This window comes from Pteropus vampyrus, unplaced genomic scaffold (genome assembly GCF_000151845.1).
Source record: "Pteropus vampyrus isolate Shadow unplaced genomic scaffold, Pvam_2.0 Scaffold15, whole genome shotgun sequence".
NCBI classification, from domain to species: domain Eukaryota; kingdom Metazoa; phylum Chordata; class Mammalia; order Chiroptera; family Pteropodidae; genus Pteropus; species Pteropus vampyrus.
This window is the reverse complement of record NW_011888796.1, coordinates 13,601,052-13,616,893: the sequence shown is the minus strand read 5'-3', so window position 1 is coordinate 13,616,893 and position 15,842 is coordinate 13,601,052. Positions and strand designations below refer to the sequence as shown.

Below are 15,842 nucleotides of genomic sequence, written 5' to 3'. Positions count from 1 at the left end.
ACTTTGAGAAGATAAAGTTCTGGAGATGGATAGTGGTGAAAGTTGCACAACAATGTGAATGTGCTTAATTGCACTGAGCTGCATACTTAAAAACGGTTAGCGTGGTAAATTTTATGATATATATCTAGATATCTATATCTATATCTATATATAATGACAACAAAAAAAATAAAACAACAATGAATTGCAAGGATAAATCGATTGTGTACAATGTGTCAAGCACTGTGCTAAATATTACTCACATATTACATATGTTGGATTTAGTCAGCACAATAATTCAATAGAGTAGTCCCATTCTCCAGGTGAGGAAACTAAGGCTCAGAAAGATTAGGTAACGTAGTTAAGGTCAGAGAACAAGTAAGTGATAAGACTAGGACTCAAACTCAGTCAGTAGAAACGTCATAATTTAGAACTTCAAAATCCAACAGAGGTTCGATCACCAGCTCTATATTTGCCTCGTAGTAGGCATCTAATATTTTTTTAAAATCATCATCATTATTATGTAAACTATGCATGAGAATTTGGCTTTTTCTTTGCTAACTCCTAAAACTTGGTAATTTTTTTCTCCTGTGTAAATGAGGTGCAAAAGCCATGATAAAGAATCAACATGGAACATGTCTGCAATTTAGGCAACAGGGGAAAGAGTTAGCGTTTGGTGATAACTTGAACAAGAAAACCACTTTTTTTTCTGTGTGAGCTAGTGATTGGAGTCACCTGAATTGGCTCTTAAGGCTTTTTGAGCTGGGATTTGGCCAGGCTTCACACATATTTGGACTGCTTTTCGATGACTCAGGTTTACTAGAAAGTTCTTTGTGGTCATTTAAAAGGGACCCTCTTGAACCACAGAGTGATCTAAAGCATCCCAGAGCAGAAAAACACAGTGGTAAATCTAGCGTAACAGTCCTGCCCTGCTCTCTGCTGTCTTAGGAGTTGGGGAGACAGTCCCTGGTCCCCTCAGAACCCTGGAATGGAGTAGGAGGCTCAGCCTGACAAACTAGAGATTCAGCGGACCTCAGCACAGCCAGGAGCTCATTAAACAGTCTCCCTTCCTGAAAATTTGTTTCCCTTGGCCAACCCATGAGGATTGCTTTTCATTAGGCTAAACCTTAGACTAAAAGCTATTTTCTCAAATGGCTGCTAGGAAGACTTTTTAAATATTTGAACCCAGCTCTTTCAAATTCTAAACTTCACACTCTAAACCAATAGCCTTCAACTTTTTTTTGCCTATTGATTTCCTTCCGATTATTAATTTTGAATGGATGCTTTCCTAACCAAGCCAGTCATTTACTGAAGAACTGTTATGTTGTGGTGGTGAGTGAGGTGGGGTAGCAACAGCTTCATTTTAAATATATTGCTTCAAAAGCCTTTCTCATCTGATCCAGTGAGTCATGAGAACATCCCAGGAGCAGGTCTCTGCTCAGGGATCCAAATTTCCCTTTCCAGGCAAGCAGGAAGCAGTATGGCTCCAGGGAGGCCTCTAATCTGATGATTTGGCACAGGGCTTCTTAACCCCTGTACTGTGAACATTTTGAGTTGAATCATCCTCTGTCGTAAGGGAGGTCTTATGCATTTTAGATGTTTAGCAGCATCTTTGACTTCTACCCATTAGATGCCAGAGCATACCCCCTGCCCCTAGTTGTAACAACCAAAAAAATCTTCCGACTTTGCTAAATGTCCCCTGGAGGGCAAAATCATCTTTAGTTTAGAACCATGTTTACTAGTAGGTTTGAAGTCACCGCTGTGCATCTAACATCTAGTCTTGCTCCTTCTGCCAGCTGGCTTCCTCTCCACTATGCCTCTTGCAAATATGTGTGTGCACTTAGTACCGGCCTGCCCCTAGTTGTAACAACCAAAAAAATCTTCCGACTTTGCTAAATGTCCCCTGGAGGGCAAAATCATCTTTAGTTTAGAACCATGTTTACTAGTAGGTTTGAAGTCACCGCTGTGCATCTAACATCTAGTCTTGCTCCTTCTGCCAGCTGGCTTCCTCTCCACTATGCCTCTTGCAAATATGTGTGTGCACTTAGTACCGGCCTGCCCCTAGTTGTAACAACCAAAAAAATCTTCCGACTTTGCTAAATGTCCCCTGGAGGGCAAAATCATCTTTAGTTTAGAACCATGTTTACTAGTAGGTTTGAAGTCACCGCTGTGCATCTAACATCTAGTCTTGCTCCTTCTGCCAGCTGGCTTCCTCTCCACTATGCCTCTTGCAAATATGTGTGTGCACTTAGTACCGGCCTGCCCCTAGTTGTAACAACCAAAAAAATCTTCCGACTTTGCTAAATGTCCCCTGGAGGGCAAAATCATCTTTAGTTTAGAACCATGTTTACTAGTAGGTTTGAAGTCACCGCTGTGCATCTAACATCTAGTCTTGCTCCTTCTGCCAGCTGGCTTCCTCTCCACTATGCCTCTTGCAAATATGTGTGTGCACTTAGTACCGGCCTGCCCCTAGTTGTAACAACCAAAAAAATCTTCCGACTTTGCTAAATGTCCCCTGGAGGGCAAAATCATCTTTAGTTTAGAACCATGTTTACTAGTAGGTTTGAAGTCACCGCTGTGCATCTAACATCTAGTCTTGCTCCTTCTGCCAGCTGGCTTCCTCTCCACTATGCCTCTTGCAAATATGTGTGTGCACTTAGTACCGGCCTGCCCCTAGTTGTAACAACCAAAAAAATCTTCCGACTTTGCTAAATGTCCCCTGGAGGGCAAAATCATCTTTAGTTTAGAACCATGTTTACTAGTAGGTTTGAAGTCACCGCTGTGCATCTAACATCTAGTCTTGCTCCTTCTGCCAGCTGGCTTCCTCTCCACTATGCCTCTTGCAAATATGTGTGTGCACTTAGTACCGGCCTGCCCCTAGTTGTAACAACCAAAAAAATCTTCCGACTTTGCTAAATGTCCCCTGGAGGGCAAAATCATCTTTAGTTTAGAACCATGTTTACTAGTAGGTTTGAAGTCACCGCTGTGCATCTAACATCTAGTCTTGCTCCTTCTGCCAGCTGGCTTCCTCTCCACTATGCCTCTTGCAAATATGTGTGTGCACTTAGTACCGGCCTGCCCCTAGTTGTAACAACCAAAAAAATCTTCCGACTTTGCTAAATGTCCCCTGGAGGGCAAAATCATCTTTAGTTTAGAACCATGTTTACTAGTAGGTTTGAAGTCACCGCTGTGCATCTAACATCTAGTCTTGCTCCTTCTGCCAGCTGGCTTCCTCTCCACTATGCCTCTTGCAAATATGTGTGTGCACTTAGTACCGGCCTGGCCTTGCCTTCCGCTCCATAGCCTAGAACAGGACTCAGGGAGATTTCTGTCCCTGCCCATGTTCCTAGACCCTGACACATCAGCCAAGAGGTCTCTGGGCCACTCCCCTGTGGAGAACTCTATCTCATCAGAAATCTGTGGACGTACGTGTCTATCCTTATGTCTTCCCTCAGTTCAGGGCCAGTTGCGCTCTATTTGGCCTCCATTCCTCCAGACACTGAGGTTTGGAGTTGTGACTGTCTCCTAGTTTCTTTGAAGATGGTGGAGTTTTTATTTTTCTATTTTTCATTCTTTTAAATTTTTATTTGGCTTTAGGGAAAGGAGTTTAACTGAAGTATCTGTGATCTTTATGTGGAAGCTTTGATCCAGTTTTACTTCTTGCGTCACAATACATACAGAGACAGAGAGTGAGCGAGCAGGAGTGAGAGCAAGAGAGGGAATGAGAATGAGAAAGAAGAAGGAGAGACAGAGGGAGAGGGAGAGAGAAAATATGAATGTCCAAATGTAAACCAATGCACTCAGCTCTGATATTATCTGCCTCTCCTCTTGTATTGATGACAGAATTAAGCTAAAGGAGATGCAGTGAGCTCCTTGTAGAACTATTGAATTTCAGAAAGACAGAAAAAAATCTTAGTTGTGGGATATCATTGTAAAATTCCGTTAGAAAATTGCCATAAATATACAGTGCATTAAAAGTGCCTGATAATTACATACTACTTAATGACATAATTAATTTTTTCTATCTCTATCCTCTCAGATGAATACAGAAACATACTCTATTCTCTATCTGAGTGCCCCCAAAGTCACGGCCCCACACTGCAGCAGACTCGCTGTCCTCTATTTGTGTGTGTGCTCAAAACTTCCTGCCATTAGGCAGGCAGCCCACAGAGTCCCACGGGTCCAGGTGCAAGGATCATTTTAATTTAGTTTGCTCTGTGAAGCATATGAAATGTTCTCATACATTAAGATACCTTAAAAGCTTCTGTGGACAATAGTGACTATAATAATTCTGATACTGATAGAAAGTGCTTAGTTGTTTCTGGGTAGGGGTTACCTAAATCGAGGGACCTCTTTCTCTACTCTCTCTTGTCTTTTCTTTCCCTCCCTAATGTTCCCTTCTCCTTTCCTCTCATCTTCTCTCCTTTCCATTCTCTTCTTCGTTCTCTTTCTATCTGTCTCTCTCTCTCTCTGTATCTGTCTCTCTCTGTCTCTGTCTCTCTGTCTCTCTCTCACACACACATACATGCTCCTCCTCCTCTTTTTTCTAAGCATTATCAAGAGTTTCCATACTTGGAGAAATAACACTTTTCATAATTGCCCAGTATAGTGGTAAGTAAAGTAGACATCCAGAAAGAAGACTAATATTAAGACTTGTACATAATAGATTAAATGGCCTTGTGAGTTTTTCCTCTGATTTCATTCTGGCAAGTTCCTAGAGAACCTCTGGCTTTGCTTGCCTGTTTTACTACTTTTTAATTGTAAAATATTTATGTCTTACCTTCAACCTTCCAACAAATATTATAAGCTCCCCAGGGCTGGAACTATACCTTTTAAATTTATACTATTCTGGTGATTGCTTAGGAAATATTTGTTGCTGTATTTGAACATTGACTCTTCCAGATTACCTAATTTCTGTGTCTTGTAACTAAACATCGTTGGTCAATTCTCCCTCCTCTAGGACATCTTCCTTCGAGGTAGCTACATGCCAGGCTTCTCTAGTGTAATCATTTTGGTATAAAACATGTTGAAACTTTATGTTTCACCTCAGGAGAACAGCATGAAAGCCAACAAAATAATGCATCATTTTGTCAGGAAGCCATAGAGTGCAAGATAGAAGAATTCAACAGTGTCTGGCCTTGTGCCCTGATGCTTTCTGGACTTGGATCCCCTGGTACAGGAGTCACTGTATGTTTCTGGCTTCCCCATACTTAATGAGGTCGTGAAGGCAGCAGAAGGGGTTCGGTCTCAAAGGACTTCAATCTAATGCCCATTGCCCATAAGCTTCTCTCTCTTCTCCCCACCCCTGCTCTAGGAAATTCTACTTAGTTGTAAGAAATAAAGCACGTTTGTTCTCTGTCTTCAATTAAACTCTCTTATTCTAATATATCAAAGATACTCAAAAGATTGAGCAAATCTCTTTTTCCTCTGGCTTTGTTCTAACACGGCCAAGACTACTAAAGAAAACAGCACATACTAGCAAGGAGAACTTGGAAAAGTCCAAGATACAGATTTCTTATTTTTTTCCTCCCTAAATCTTTCTATTTATATTCTCCAAGTGTCAAAATGGATGTGACTCAGCTGTGATACACCAAAAGATTAGGCAGCATGTAATTCAACCATCACTCTCTCTCAGCATATGGCAAGGTTTGTGGCTGCCAAAAATGACATACTCTTACCTCCAAATACATATGAACAAAAAAACCTGTGCTTCATGAAACCAAGGGCAGCACCTCCACCAGTCTGCACTGTCTAAGTAGTTCTTTGGGACCTGATCAGGCTAAAGTTCCAGATGACTCACAGGACTAGTACTTGATTTCTCTGTGTGGGCTTCATGCCACACACTTCTCTCTGAAAGCGTGCCTCGCTATACCCACAGTCCTCATCTTTCAAGAGAAACCATTCAAAATCTCTCTCTCCCAAGTCCCTTTGAAGCAGTCTCCCTGTTACAAAATAAACAGGGATGCTTTCCTCTGCATTCACCAAGGATGCTAGAGCCTGGCTTATTATCTCCCACTAGCAGAGAGAAGTAGCAAACATGATTGCTTTCATGGAGAAAACATTGTGGATGGATTTTCAGGGTGGAGAGGGAAGAAAATGCATTATCCCCTTCAAGTTGTGAGGTTTTTTTTGACAAAATATTTTTCCTGGTTTGTGCTGGCTCCACCATCAAGAGACTTAATGATAATTTTGTGGCTGTCAGGCTCTTGAGAGTCCTCTTGAAGACTGCTTGAGACTGGGAAGGGAAGAGCTGTGCTCCTACTTTGACACGGCAAGAGTTGTTCGTACAGGGTTGCCATGATATGAAATTGGGATTATGCTTCGATTCAGTTTTCCCTCAACAATCTGTTACAATTCAATTTTAGCAAGATATGTGTTCAATCATTTTGTACCATCCTGGCCCATGCTTGTGGGGCCGATGACAAAGTGTAGAGCGAGGGATTTGGACTCATAGACCATCTTTGTTAAGCACTCCAAAGGCCCATCTGCCTCAGGCAGTGGTGGCCCAGGTGAGGATAAGAGCCAGCTTTTCCTTGGCCCCAGCAAGGAGTCACTGAGCCCTATTTTCCCTTAGAGTTTTCTAAATGGTTTTCAAAATTGCTTTAGCAAGCAACTCCTGTGCAGCTGCTGGGGTGGTTGGGGCATCTGCATGCTTGAGAGATCTTGGTTTCAGTGTCAGTTTCTAGGGAATCCTCACCCCGGCCCGTTCTCCTTCAACCTGAGATGAAGTAGCTCCTCAAAAATGTTTAAGTACTTTTTTTTTTTACCCACTCCTAATACACTGCTTAAAAACTTCAGAGATAATATAATGATTGTTAAAATGTTTCAAGAGCCTAGAGATGGTTTGACTTTGATTGACTGTTTAGTCTTCTATTTGATTAATGGACCCAGGAAGGCAGTGAGGGTCTGTGGCCATACAGTTGACCATCAGAGCCTCAGTACATCTCTGTATAGCTTTGCTCCCTGCCACTAGAAGCTGGACTGTCATATAAATAAGAGACTGATCAGTTTCTTCTTAGGTCTCAGCCTGAAAGCATCTGATCTGTATGCCCCCACAGCCAGTCTGATTTGTGTGGGGGCTGCAGCTGGCCTCCCACACAGACCCCAGGCCTACCAGCCTTCTAGAGAGTCATGCACCAGCTTCCCAGGTCTGCAGAAAACTCTTCTCCCTGCCTTGTTGTCATTGAAGCTATTGGTTGGCTGGGTTGAGGGGTCTGGGCTCTTCTTCTTTTGTGACCTCAAAAATGAGTGCCCTGCGGGCTTTCCTAGTCCATGAGAGGAGAGTAGGGAAAAAAAGTTGCTGAAACAGAAATGAGAGTTTTTTACAAACAACTAAATCTCTATGATTATAAAATTGTACACTGTTAGAGCTAGAAGGAGCCTTAAAGATCACTTAGCCAAACTATCTGGCTTTCATGTGGAGGAAACTGAGACCCAGAAGGATTAAGGGACTTGCTTAAAAAAGATTTTCTGATACCTTCCAACGCCTTCTTAGGGACACTTTACAGCATCAAATATAGGGAAAAGGTGAGAAAAGAATATTTTCCCAAGTAACATTATCTCAGGTGCTGTTCATCTTTGTACCCTCAGCAGCTTGCAGAGAGGACTTGATAAATGTTTTGTATTAATATGAAAAAGTGTATCTAGCAAAGGATTGTCCAGTGCTGTGATTTTGCATTCACCTTTTATTAATTCAATAAATATTTATTAAATAATGATTATTATGATGGTCAACAACTCTTACATTTACTTACAGACCAGGTATTTTGATTGTATTGTCACATTTAATCCTCACACTGGCCTCGTGTGGTAGGTAACACTACTCTCTCCATTTTAGAGATAAGGGGAAAAAACATTGAGAGGTTTGATACTTACCCACTGTCACAGAACTGAAAAGTTTGAAAAAAATTCAAATTCAGGGTGACTGGTTAAAGACTCCATTCTTAACTTTTATACTGTCTCACAGACATTGGTTGTGTGCCTAGCACTGTGCTAGGACAGTCAGTTTTCTTGAGAAGCTTACTTTTTTTTTTTTTTTTCCAGATGAAAACAGGACCTGCGTAGCAGCAGAGATTTGGGTTGGAGAATGGTAGAGAAAGGACCCATAGGAGTGTTGGGATGGTTTTATTAGTGCTCTTGCTTTTTGTTTCCATCTTTGGGAAAATCCATTCTGTGAGTGAGGAGAAAGTAGAGACAGGCTTGATGATTGATGAGAAGCTGCTGCTACCCAAAGGGATAATGTGAGGAAGCCAAGAATGGAAATGCTGTGGCCACAGGGTGGGACAGTTCTCTCTGTGTACACATGTATATGGAAGTTGGGGCTACCTATATCGGGTTCTGGATTTCATATTTTTCTGAGTCCACGGAACATCCAGAGAAAGATAAGTTATTTCACAACTAATTTAGTGAGTATCTACTATATATCCACTAGTACCCCAAACCTTGTGGCTATTGTCAGTGATCAACAAACAAAGGCCATCACCCTCAAATGAAGGCTCTAGTGAATGGGGTTACAGTGCAGGCAGGTTAAGACCTGTGATTGGGATGAATGAAGGCGCTATGCCAAATCCTGACAATATTAAGGTGATTATGGAGCATTCCCTTAAGAAAAAGACTGAGGCTCTTTGCCTGGAGAAGACAGACATAGGGAGGAAATGATAGTTGACATCTTGGAGAGAAGAGCCATCATGGTGAAGTAAGCCATGAGCCTGTGGTTCCTAGGAGAGCTTGGGCAGCAGTCAGAGGTGGGCACTGTCACTGATGTTGTGCAGGAAACCCCACACTGGCTGTCAGAAAATACTGTTGTTGGATCTTTCAATATTTTATAATACTCTGTCCTATTATGAATAGGCAAATGGAGTCAGAGATCCAGGACTTGCAAGGAGGGTGAGAAGGACTCTTTGGAAGTTTCTAACTTCTTGCCTTTCCCATGGCATAGAGTGGAGAAGTATAAATGAACAGGGCCCACAGGGGCTTCAGGGAGCAATGGCAGGGCTACACTGAAACATGGAGAGAAGCAGAGGGACTTGTGAAACTGTGGTTGACCTCCTTAGTTCCAGGATTCCAATAGGTCCCTGATGTCCTTACAAATCACATTGACTGTATTCTAGAAGAGCCTCATCAACCTTGAACCTCCTAGTTAGCTCTCATTTTGCTGCCTCTCCCGCTCACAGAAATGAGTGTTCTTCAAATGTTGGAGAGGAAGCGGAGAAAAAAGAACCCTCATACACTGCTGGTGGGACTGCAAATTGATACAGCCACTATGCAGAACAGTATGGAGGTTCCTCAAAAAACTAAGAATTGATCTACCATATGGTCCAGCAATCCCTCTACTGGGTATTTACTCCAAAGACTTGAAAACCTATATCAGAAAAGATATTTGTACACTGATGTTCATAGCAGCATTATTCACAGTGGCCAGGACATGGAAGCAACTGAAGTGTCCTACAATAGGTGATTGGATAAAGAAGCTGTGGTATATATATACGATGGAATATTACTCAGCCATAAGAAGAGATGAAATATTGCCATTTGTGACAACATGGATGGACCTTGAGATAATCATGCTAAGCAAAATAAGCCAGACAGAAAAAGTTGAAAATCACACGATATCACTTATATGTGGGATATAAACCTACAACCAACAAATAAACAAGACAAACAGAGACTCATGGACATGGACTATAGACTAGTGGTTACCAGAGGGTAGGGGGTGGGGGGAAAGGGGAGGTAGACGGGGTAAAGGGGGTCAAATATGTGGTGACAGAAATCTAACTATGGGAGGTGAACACACAGTGTAAATATATATATATGCCTTACTGTTAAAGTATACAGGTGAAACTTATTGGATTTTGTTAACCAATGTCACCATAAAAAAATAAATAAATTAAAAAAAAAAAAAAAAGAAATGCGTGTTCTACATAGTCCCATGCACAAGCTCAAACACAAGGAAGAAGGCATACTTACCGGATTCAGATACTAAAGACTTTCCATTGCTTGCTATTGCCTGTACACACCAGAACTGCCATGTGTAGCTCTAGGCCTTTGCTCAGGTTGCTCTGTCTGGAGCACCTCTCCACAGGCCAGCAAGATATCAATGTGCAGATCATGCCCTGTATAAGGGCACCAAACTGAAGAATCAAAGGAGGGCTGGCATCTGCTTACAGCCTACACTCTGGGCACCTTGGGTGGAGCTGCATCGACTTAGAAATAACCCTCTTCCTCATCTGAACAAAGAATTCTAGAGCTAGCTGTAGTCTTACTTCCTCTGACCCCAGCTGTCTAAATCTTCCTCATCTATCAGGATCCAATTCTAGTCATACGCCGTTTGTTCCATTCACCACTCCTCAACACTACCAACATGCAGAATTAATTGTTCCTTCCTTAGCTTTCTCGGAGCACCTTATTTGTAACTCCACTACAATCTTTTCACAGCCGGAATTATTTTATTATTGCTATGTACTACTTGAAGATATTATTCCCCCATCTTTTCTGGCTTCTAATATTGTTCTGGAGAATCTTGCATCACTCGAATTGCTATTCTTTGTCTTTTCTCTCTAATGCCTTTAAGATTATTGCTCCATTTTGGTGTTCATAGTTTGATTATGATGGGATTATTTGCAGATTTTCTCTTATTTATTCTATTTGTGAATTTTTGGAATTCCCTATTTTTTGAAAATCCTCAGCTTTTATCTCTTTGATTATTGCTCCTTCTTCATGCCCTCTATTATTTCCTTCTAGATTTCCGAATAGACATTCTTAATTTCCAAATAGATATCCTTAATATATTATAGACATTCTTTCTTTATTCTCCGTATGTCTTTAACCATTTAAAAATATTTCCATGGCTTTATATCTCTGGGTTGCATTTCGAATATTGACTTCTACATTCTAGTTCACTAATCTATACTTAGATGTGTATTTGTCTAATTCCACACATTAAATCTAAACTCCTTGAGTCCCTTGAAGGGACTACCTTTATTTCACCTTAGTTTAGTGTCTGGGACATAGCCAGTGATCAATAAATGTTTGCTGAAATGGGTTGGTTGGCATGTCCGAGTGGTAATTGTTGGCTTGATCTTCCTGTTCGATCCGAGGTGTAAATACATACTAAAATACAAATCAGTTTTCTGCTGACAATGAAAGAGGAACTGTGGGGGCTCACTTCTTGTGATAATGACATATAGAACTGGTCGGACTGTACTGCTCTGTCTGTGGTTAAAAGGCAGGTTTGGCCAGGCAGGAGCATGTGGCAGGCTTGCCTACCAACTGTGGCCAAGCCAGGCTCTCTTTTTAAAACAAAACTCCCAAATATCATCCTGCTTGTGCAATAAAATTGGGGGCAGAAAAGGAGACAGAGGGCCAAGTTACAAACCTAAAGAAAAGCCACTTTTGAATTGGGTTACCTCACCCAGTTTGATGTAAGTATGATCTCGACATTTTCTCTCACTTAGAAATAAATGAAGAAAGGTTCTCATCGAGCAAAAGGAGTTGAGTAAGTCTGAGAAGGCTTGTTCAGACTGGTCGTGGTATCTCATCCCAGGCACCAGGTAAATGGGACAAGGGTAGGCAGTGTGTACAGTCTGCCCTTAGAAATACTGGCTGCTGTTGTTAATCTTAGCAGTTTATCTTTTAAATCTAATTAAAATGAAGATTTGTCCCTGCTGTCTTCATGGAACAGATGTCTGCCCTTTAGATGCCATGCTCAGCTGCCAGTGGCCACAGTCATGCACAGGCAGGATCACAGTCCAGAAAAGATACGCATGACTTCAGAGGGAGTTTCCCAGAGTGTTTTTGGCAAAGGGGGCAGGGATGGTGGGAATGGTGAGTCTCTCCCTGTGGCATTCAGTGTCTGGTATTTGGCCATTCTTCGGTGGGAGGTTCTTGGGGAAAACACGGAAATCAGTCTTCAGGGCAGTTCTACAAAAGGACATGTGGTGTCTGCTGCTGATTTTGTCATTCCACCCAATGAAAAAGGAATCTCAGAATACAATGAATTTTTCCCTCACAGCTTATGTGATTATCAGGCTAAGCCACATCTTCTGTTTGTCAGTGCTACTATAGAACAGTTCTAAAGCCACAAAGGAATAGCTGGCCCACTATTCCAGAGCCGGCCATCAGAAAAAGAAAGAGGCTGTGTAGTCCCTGATCTGAAATCCTGACGTGGACAATCTCAGTGGTATCCACAGCAATCTCAAAGAATGCCGTCTACTTATCATAATTAGATCAATTCAAATTAACTTGATTATTATTAATAATATGTGTGTTCAAAAGCATATAGTACACGTATCTGAGAGGCAAACGTACAATGAGCATCAAAGCCTGGAAGTCAGAGACATTGACTGAATTCAATCCAAGTAAAACATAAACTCACAGCTGAATGATTCCCAGGGTCCCCTGGAAACCCCCACCTCTCAGGTTAACACAGGAACAGATGGTAGCACCAGTAGGTCAAATTCTGATTTTCTCTGCATGGAAATCTTCTGCTTTATCTCAGCTGGGGATTTCAACTATTCCTGATGGCAGCCATTTCCGTCTGTGGTGAAAATAAACTTCTGCTGAACCATGAAAATTCATAAAGCTGTTGACAGTTAAGATGTAAAAAGGTCTGGAGATGTCTTCATGCATGTGATTGTTGTGACTGTTTTGTGTGAAAACAATCATACCTGTGGTGAAAATTCAATGTATTTATAAAACTGAATCTCTCATGCCAAAACCCCATGACTTATTGTCCCAGAGGTGAGATACGAATTAAATGAGACAGCATGGTGGGAGTGCTAGTTTGAAGATAATAATGTCACTACCATCTTCTCTGATGGCTTTCTAGGAAAAAGATATGGAAGGGAATTTGAGAAAAAGTTCTTTGAATTTCAAAAAATTGAGCTATGAATTACAGTATAATGATTTCGATGTTAGATAGAAGCCTGGAAAGACAGAAAACCAGAGCAGAAATCATTGGCCAGGGTACACTTCTTGCTCACCTTAAACTTTCTAGGATCACCAAAGTGATCTCTGACCATTTCTTCACTTTTTGAGGAAAAGCAACCACTCACCTGCTTTGGACAGTGTCTTGCAGCTCCCGCAAATGAAGCTCCATCAAAAATTCCCCCAAATATCTTTTTGAACACAGAGCAGAGCAGACATGAGGACAGCTTCCTCTAGGGTGCAGAGGTGGTGTAGCCTGAGAGTGAACAGTGACAATGATGAGCAAGTGCCCTGTAAAAAGGAAGAAGGCTGACAACAGGGAGAATCCTCAGGAGGTGAGGATGGTAGAACAGGCAAACGATAGTAAGGGCATGAGCTAGGGGTTCAGAGGAGAGTGGGAATTTGATAACTATTTAGAAAGTTAAGTTTAAAGGACATGGAGATTGAAGGAAGGCCAGAAGGGAACAAAGTCAAAGATGATTCTCAAGTTCTAGAGCCAGTGATGGGTGGTGGTTAGGGTGATACTCCCTGGTTGCCTGAGACTGTCCTATTAAGACGGAGTGTCCCACGTACTGGGAAGCCCTCGGTCCAAGGCAAATAGGGACGGTTGGTCATTCTAGCGATAGTTCACCGACTAACGTGGGAAGTAGTAGAAGAAGCCGTACGTTTGGGAGATAGGAGAGATAATGAGTTTGACTTGCAGCATATTGACTTTGAAGCGCCCGTGGACACCCAGTTGGGGACATCCAGCAGGCACTTAAAAATCTAGAGGGATTTTTGACCTGGAGAGAGTGGATTCAGGGGCCATAAACATAAATAGGAATTGTTCAGGACCATGAAAATGGGTTAAATCACCCAGGGGGAGATTGCAGAGTAAAATGGGAGGTGGATCTAAGATAAAACTCTGAAGAAAGAAACATTGGAAACGCTAATGTTTAAGGAGCATATAAAGAAATAAGAGTCTAAAAAAAAAAAAAGAAAAGATAGAACCTATGAAAGAGACTAGGAAGGACTAATCAGAGGAGAATAAGGAAAACAAACTGATCATGGAGTCTTGGAAACCAAGTGAGTAGAGAATTTCTCAAGGTATGAGCAATCATCAGGGTCAAAGGCAAGACAGACGTTCAGTACCATGAAAAGAGAGACTGTGCTTCATCATTGGTGATTTTAGCCGAACCCTCTCAGTAGTTTGACAGGAAGAAGCCAAGTTGCTCCTGGTGAGGAGTGGATATGAGTTGACGATGTGGAGAGAACGAGTATAGTCTAATCATCTGAGAAACTTGAGAGAAAGGGAACAAGAGAGGTCCAATTCAAATAAGCAATTGGCTCTGTCACACACATGCATGCACACATGCACACTGCTATAGATTGAATTTTTGTGTTCCCCTCCCCCTCCCCCTTCCCCTCCCCCACCCCAAACTCTTATGTTGAAACCTAATCCTCAGTGTGATGGTATTAGGAGGTGAGGCTTTGGGAGATGCTTAGGTCATGAGGGTGGAGCCCTCTGAATGGAATTAGTACCCTTATAAAAGAAACCCAGAAAGTTCTCTTGCCACTTCTGCAGGTGAAGTCACAGCAAAAGCACAGCTGTCTAAGAAGCAGGTCCTCAGCAGGCATCAAATCTGCCATGATCTTGGATTTCTCAGCCTCCAGAAATTGTGAGAAATAAATTTGTTGTTGATAAGCCACCCAGTTCAGTTTGTGGTATTTTTGTTACAGCAGCCTAAACAGCCTCTCTCTCTCTCTCTCTCTCTCTCTCTCACACACACACACACACACACACACACACCCTCGTATATAAACAATTTACAACTTGCTTGGACTCCAAAATAGGAATTAAAATCAGTCTGAAGAGAAGTTTTTGCTAGGTGGGAGGCCAGTGCATTAGTATAGAAAGGCAAAGAAAAAAATTTTTCCCAATTAAACTTGTGTATTCAGTTAGGTTGATTTTAGAAATTGAGGAGCTGTTCAAAGCCAATCTTGAGACACATGCTTTAAGAGGAAATTACAGAAAGCAGGAAAGTAGGGCTTTGCTCCTTACCAATCTGTGGGTGGAGCCACAGCAGCATGAAGTCAGTCAGAGGGTCGATGCCCCACCAGCAGCCAGCAGGGAGGTCTCCATTCTGCCTCAATAAGTCATCCTTGCTCACAGACTAATGCCTCCCCTGGCACAGGGAAATGCCATGGAATTTCATTAGTTCTATTTATTTTGATCAGTGACTAGGAGCCATATAGATGATACCTTCCAGGGTATGTACTTTACCTTCCACTTTTTTTTCTTTTCATCTTTTAGAATGTTTTTGTTTTCTTCCTGGCATAAAAGCAATATATGCCCTTTGTGGATATTTTCATCAATGTGGAAAAATAGAACTGAGACCAAAATATTACCTCTCTGTCAAGCAGTGTTAGCATTTTGGTATATTTCCTTCTCATCTTTCCACTGTGGTTTTAAGGATGAAGAAGACTGAGCTCTTGCTTTCTGAGAAAAGCAGATAATTCCAGGACAGGAAACACTTCCTGGCAGAGGAACCAAAAGATCTGGGTTCTAATCCCAGTTCCACCACTGCATAGCTTGCGGTCTTGGCAGCTGAGGCTGTTTCTGGTTATGAGATTACAGCATAAATTAGCCAACATCTAGGGTCTTTTCCAGCCACTCATATGTCATGTGCCTGTAATATTCTGATTCCCCAGAAAGATGTGCTTTTGGACACAAATTCTCGAGCAGTTATAGCTCCCACTCTGAAATCCAATCTTCTGAAGCTGTGACTGATGGATTTCAAAGGAAGGCTTTTTGAAGTGATATCATTACTTTCTTATCCTTTTGCTAAATCCTGGAAATTAAAAAAAACAAAAACAAAACACCGAGTATACAATTTAGGGCATATGCCAGGGAATTTAATGATGCAAATAGCTTGCTTCAAGTAGCTAGTAATTGAATT

The 15,842-nt window shown here is 41.7% G+C and overlaps 2 long non-coding RNA genes across 2 annotated transcripts in view; one reads left to right on the top strand and one right to left on the bottom strand.

The window, feature by feature from the left end:
• LOC111734689 overlaps positions 1 to 15,842 on the top strand; it is a 194,731-nt gene that overhangs the window by 26,138 nt on the left and 152,751 nt on the right. The window lies entirely within an intron of this gene.
• Positions 10,917 to 15,021, bottom strand: LOC111734686. The gene is made up of 3 exons (XR_002778556.1): positions 14,945 to 15,021; positions 13,032 to 13,159; positions 10,917 to 12,644 (listed from the first exon to the last, which is right to left on the bottom strand). It is a non-coding gene; the product is annotated as an uncharacterized LOC111734686 (long non-coding RNA).